We start from the raw sequence: 6,692 nt of genomic DNA, 5'->3' as shown, positions 1-6,692 counted from the left end.
GTCAGTTGCCCCCAGAAATTTCTCTCTCCGCCACATCATACAAATTATCCGACTTTCAAAATTCAAAATTATCTTCTACAGATATTTTCTCTAAAAAAAAAGAGAGAAGAGTTGGATATTTACAAAAGACAAAAACCTTTTTCTCATTAAATGTTCAAAGGGAAATACTACAAATACAGAAAGAAAAATTACAAGTTATAACATCTAGACCTATACTAAGGGTTCGAGGTGGTTGCGTCTTCCGGACTCTTCAATGACGTGCCTTCCAAAGAGTCATCCTCAGACTGCTCGTCCAAGTAGACCTTTAATTGCTGCACACCATCATTAGCGGAAGCAAATTCTGGAAGCATGTCCTGGAGAAGGAAGCGCAGATCATCGTGTTCTTCAACTCGTATTCTTCGCTCCTGTTTGACATCAAGGCCATGAAGAGGATGATCTTTGAATGAGCGGTTACTTTGAGCATAGTTCATCCCTTCATGAAATCCTATCACACGTCCAAGGGAAGAAGAAGTAGTCATTACATTAGCAAAGCTGTCAGTAAGCTCATTGCTTCCCTTGATATGGCGAACGACCTGTCAAGACAAAAATACAAAGTCTTCAATATCAAATATAAGAAGTAAGCAATGAACATTCAAAGAGAAACAACTTACGGCATCAACCCCTCGGGCGAGGAATCACTGACGGTCCTGTTCCGCCTGCTTAGCTAGCGCCTGAAACGTCTGGGATTCCGCTACCATTTTCTCATGAGCCTGCAGGAGAGAGTCATAAGCAATTTGAACCTCAAGGGCACTTTTGTCTTTAAGATCATTTTGCTCTCTCTGCATCTTCAGCTCAGCCTCAAGTTCCTGAATTCGAGTGCCCTGGAGAGACACTTGATCTTCCAGAGCTGAGTTTGCTCCTTGCGCTCGGACCAAATCATCCTTTCTTGTTGAGCTTGGGCCCGAGCAGCCTCAAGAAGGGAATTTTGCTTCTCGCAAGCTTCCTTCCATCGGCGAGCAGCCGCATCGTTACGATCTTGCTCGCACTTGAGGGCATTCTCCGCTTCGACCTGCTTCCATTTAGCAGTATGAGCCGTGACACGGTGCTCCTCAGCTTCCTTCTTTGCAGCCTTAGCAGCTCGGCGAGCCTCCCCCACCTTCCCGCCTAGAGTGGGCCCTCCACACAAATGTAGCCTAGCACACGGAAGAAACACTGGACTTGGGGGACTTATAGAGGTAGGGTACCAAAAGGACCCCAATCTGAGAAAGAAACACCCTCATAGCACATGCGGAAGCATCACAGCACCCTCAAAAGTCATCCGCATGAAGGAATATCCTTCCGCGTATATAACTTCAAGGTAATGCTTCGGGACAGCTGTCAATAACCAATTACTTTCTAGAAGACTTGCCAAGATGCTTTTTTGGGAAATACGTGACCCTTCAGCCAATTAGCTGGTGACACGTGACAAGGCCGTTATAACCGTGCACATGGCCAATGTTACCTCATGAACCAATAATAAAGCGACAGGTGTCCAGGTTGTTATACATGCACATGCAGCGTATAAGTTAAACCTATCATATAAGGACACACGTCCAGACGGTTATAAGGTATCTTCTAAAGGGACAGCTGGCCCAATCACTTCCTTACACCCTCCGGCTATAAATACCCTCTCAATCATCATGAGGTATGCATTCACCATCACGGTACTCTGTCAATTTATTTAAGTACTTTATCTCTTCATCAGAACGATACTTATTCTCACGCCGGAGGGTGGTTACGGGAAGACCCCCCACCCCGTCCTTCCCGTAACGAGCTCACGGTGTTCTGTTTTACAGGATTCACGTCACCGTACTTTGGGGATTGTATTCATATCGTATTGGCCGTAACCGTATCCTACCTTGTGGACTCATTAGATCTAGGACCCATTAGTGGGGAGTAGATCCGTGTTTCTTCACCGATCCATATTGCTAAGGCTTCGTAGTGTTTTAGGAAACCCATGTCTAGTTAAAGGTATGTATAGAAACTATTAGATGTCAGTCACTATGTGGGGAAATTCTAAATATTGTCGTGACGACTATAGACATTTGAAATTTGAAATTAAATACTAGTTTTCCCCTGTATTATGGGGGTTGTTTTATACTATTTTTTCTAACATTTATTTATTTTTTGAATTTTTATTTTTTTTATTGTATGAAAGTTAATAACGTATTTATGGTTTGATGATAAATTGTTTCACAAATAAATGAGATGTTATACTCGGTTTAAAAGCTATATGAGTTTGATGAGACCCAAGACCCGTTTATTTTTTTTACTATAAAATTAGTTTTTTAATTATAAATAATATATATCTTTTTTAAAATAAATCATATATCAACTTTAGTATATCCTTACTTTATAAGATTTTTTATATCAAATATTTGGTGAGATTAGTTTTTAATTTAATGAGATGTTATAATCCGTTTAAGAAATATTTGGGTTTGATAAGACCCAAACCTGTGAATTTGGGTCAAATGCATGAGAAACCTCCATTTAAAAATTAAGTAAATCTGGTGACTCCAAAAAAAAGGGTGAGCGACCACATCACGACACATAGGATTTTTATGTTTTCATTTATATATATTATAGATATAAACACACACATATATAGGATTAGGGTCAAGTTATTATACAAAGGGGAACAAAAATGAGAATGATGATAAGGATTCTAGCCACACAAAAAAATCCCCAAAAAAATTAAAAAATATATAAATAAAAAAATCATAACTAAAAATTTAATTAAAAAAATGAAAAAAGTTAAAAAAACAAAAAATGTTTCCACCGTCTTTCTCGTTATCATAAACAAAAAAAAACACAATGGTAATTAGTGAAAAAAGTCGGTGCGTCTTTTTGTTTATCATTGTGTTTTGTTTTTATTTTCGTCATTAACTGTGTCTTTTTTCCTTGACATTGTGTCTTTTTTTCTTTATATTGTGTTATATTACTCAACATTGTGTTATATTTTACGATCTATTGTGTCTTTTTTAGTTATAATTGTGTATTATGTTCATTTTCGTCATTGTGTCTTTTATCTCACCATTGTGTATTTTCGTCAATTTATTTTACTTTTTTTTGAATGAGAATGATAGCGGAAACATTTTAGTTTTTTAATTTTTTCATTTTTTATTTATATTTTGAGTTATGATTTTTTTATTATTTTTTTTGAAATTATTTTTAAGGGGTTTTTTATGTGATTACAAATCCTTCTCACACTTCTTAGTTTTGTCTCACTTTGTATTTTAACTTACCTTATAGGATTATAGGATAAGGTTTAACACTAAATTAATATGAGAAAAAAAAACTAAATTGTTCAATTTTCTTTTCTTCTCATCCATAATTCAAATTAATTTTTTTTGAGTGACACACTCTCTCTCAAATATTAATTCTAATCATGTCAATCATGGGATTCGAATCCTCAACCTTATAAAAAATTACATAGCTTTACATACCTTGATGCCGTTAGGCTAAGGTGGAGAGTGATGATATAGCTTCCCAATATGTTGTAGTTAATTCGGAACTTATATGTATGACATTCACCATATCATTTAGTGTACGACTCTTTCATTCACCAGTATATTTTTGTTGATAAGAATATGACTGATTCCTTGTCCAATTCCATGTTATGTTATTTGTTGACCCATACATCCTGTATGACTCCTTAGAACATTTACTTGACTGTTATTTATTCTCAACCATATTTATATAACGCACCTTCATTTTTATTTTTAACAGTGTACACAATAATATTTTATGCTATTATATATATATATATATATAAGAGAAGTTTGGTGTCGTTAACCAAGTGGCGACACCACACTTGTCCATATCATTTTGATTTTTTTAGTGTCGGTAACATAGCGAACGTAACGAGAACCGACCTAACTTCAATTTTTGTTTGTGTAACGGAAACAGACTGAATTCATGTAAACTCACTGCATCAACGTCTGGGACTAACAATGCTAGGGTTTTGATGCCATTTGTTTTTTTTTTTGTGTTAGTTCCAATACCATAATGAACGTAATGAAAACCGACCGGATGCCAATTTTCTTTTTTATTTTATGTTTTAGTTCCGGTACCATAACGGATGAGAAAGAAACCGACCAAATTCGCGTAAAGTCAGTGTCTTTTGTTTTAATTCCAGTACCACCGTAACGAAAACTGACAGTTTTGATTTAGGTATGGTATTGTAAGAAACCGACTGAATTCACGTCGTCTTATTAGCTCAACGCTCGAGACTGACAACACTTAAGTTTTACCACTACCTAGTTTTACCACTACGAACATAAATAAACAAACATAAACGAACGTTCATGAACATAATGAAGGAATGGAACATGTGTTCATGTTCGTTCGTTTAATTAAAAGAACACAAATTTTTTGTTCGTGTTCGTTCGTTTAATAAATAAACGAACATAAACGAACTTCCCGCCGAACGGTTCACGAACAGTTCACCGAACGTTTGGTTCGTTTACAGGCCTAGTTATTAATATTTGGAAAAAATTCCAAAATAAGCGTTTATGATAACGTTTTTCAGGTTTTAGGTGCCATTTGCAAAAAATTCCCAAAATACGTATTATAAACTAGCCATGACGAGTAGTTTATGATTACACATGAGTAGTTTGTAGAACCAATTAAAACTTGCCATGTGCCCTCAAACTAACCATGACGAGCAGGTTCACTAATCATTTGCTCGTCACGACTAAATAAGTTCCATGCCTCGTAATCAACGCCCACGAGTAATTTATAAGTCATTTAGTCGCGACAACTAGTTTACTTGGTTTACATTCCCCACACATGTAGTTTATTAGTAGTTAACTCGCCGCGACTAGTTTAACCTTACAATCTACTCGTCGCGACTAGAGAACTTATGAATTACTCGTGGGCGTTGATTACGAGGCATAAAACTTATCTAGTCGTGACGAGTAAATGGTTAGTAAATCTGCTCCTTTCGGTTAGTTTATAGACACGTGTCCAGTTTTAATTAAAAAATATATAAATAAAAAAATCATAACTAAAAATTTAATTAAAAAAATGAAAAAAGTTAAAAAAACAAAAAATGTTTCCACCGTCTTTCTCGTTATCATAAACAAAAAAAAACACAATGGTAATTAGTGAAAAAAGTCGGTGCGTCTTTTTGTTTATCATTGTGTTTTGTTTTTATTTTCGTCATTAACTGTGTCTTTTTTCCTTGACATTGTGTCTTTTTTTCTTTATATTGTGTTATATTACTCAACATTGTGTTATATTTTACGATCTATTGTGTCTTTTTTAGTTATAATTGTGTATTATGTTCATTTTCGTCATTGTGTCTTTTATCTCACCATTGTGTATTTTCGTCAATTTATTTTACTTTTTTTTGAATGAGAATGATAGCGGAAACATTTTAGTTTTTTAATTTTTTCATTTTTTATTTATATTTTGAGTTATGATTTTTTTATTATTTTTTTTGAAATTATTTTTAAGGGGTTTTTTATGTGATTACAAATCCTTCTCACACTTCTTAGTTTTGTCTCACTTTGTATTTTAACTTACCTTATAGGATTATAGGATAAGGTTTAACACTAAATTAATATGAGAAAAAAAAACTAAATTGTTCAATTTTCTTTTCTTCTCATCCATAATTCAAATTAATTTTTTTTGAGTGACACACTCTCTCTCAAATATTAATTCTAATCATGTCAATCATGGGATTCGAATCCTCAACCTTATAAAAAATTACATAGCTTTACATACCTTGATGCCGTTAGGCTAAGGTGGAGAGTGATGATATAGCTTCCCAATATGTTGTAGTTAATTCGGAACTTATATGTATGACATTCACCATATCATTTAGTGTACGACTCTTTCATTCACCAGTATATTTTTGTTGATAAGAATAAGATTGATTCCTTGTCCAATTCCATGTTATGTTATTTGTTGACCCATACATCCTGTATGACTCCTTAGAACATTTACTTGATTGTTATTTATTCTCAACCATATTTATATAATGCACCTTCATTTTTTTTTAACAGTGTACACAATAATATTTTATGCTATTATATATATATATATATATATATATATATATATATATATATATATATATATATATATATATATATATATATATATATATATATATATATAAAAGAGAAGTTTGGTGTCGTTAACCAAGTGGCGACACCACACTTGTCCATATCATTTTGATTTTTTTAGTGTCGGTAACATAGCGAACGTAACGAGAACCGACCTAACTTCAATTTTTGTTTGTGTAACGGAAACAGACTGAATTCATGTAAACTCACTGCATCAACGTCTGGGACTAACAATGCTAGGGTTTTGATGCCATTTGTTTTTTTTTTTGTTTTAGTTCCAATACCATAATGAACGTAATGAAAACCGACCGGATGCCAATTTTCTTTTTTATTTTATGTTTTAGTTCCGGTACCATAACGGATGAGAAAGAAACCGACCAAATTCGCGTAAAGTCAGTGTCTTTTGTTTTAATTCAAGTACCACCGTAACGAAAACCGACAGTTTTGATTTAGTTATGGTATCGTAAGAAACCGACTGAATTCACGTCGTCTTATTAGCTCAACGCTCGAGACTGACAACACTTAAGTTTTACCATTACCTAGATTTTACCGACCTGCCCGGTGCAACGCGCCGAGTAATTCCTAGTTATTAATAGGGAT

This window comes from Bidens hawaiensis, unplaced genomic scaffold (genome assembly GCF_021521415.1).
Source record: "Bidens hawaiensis isolate Kalapana, Puna unplaced genomic scaffold, B.hawaiensis_p1.1 tig00030848_1, whole genome shotgun sequence".
Classification (NCBI taxonomy): domain Eukaryota; kingdom Viridiplantae; phylum Streptophyta; class Magnoliopsida; order Asterales; family Asteraceae; genus Bidens; species Bidens hawaiensis.
This window is presented reverse-complemented; position numbering follows the sequence as displayed.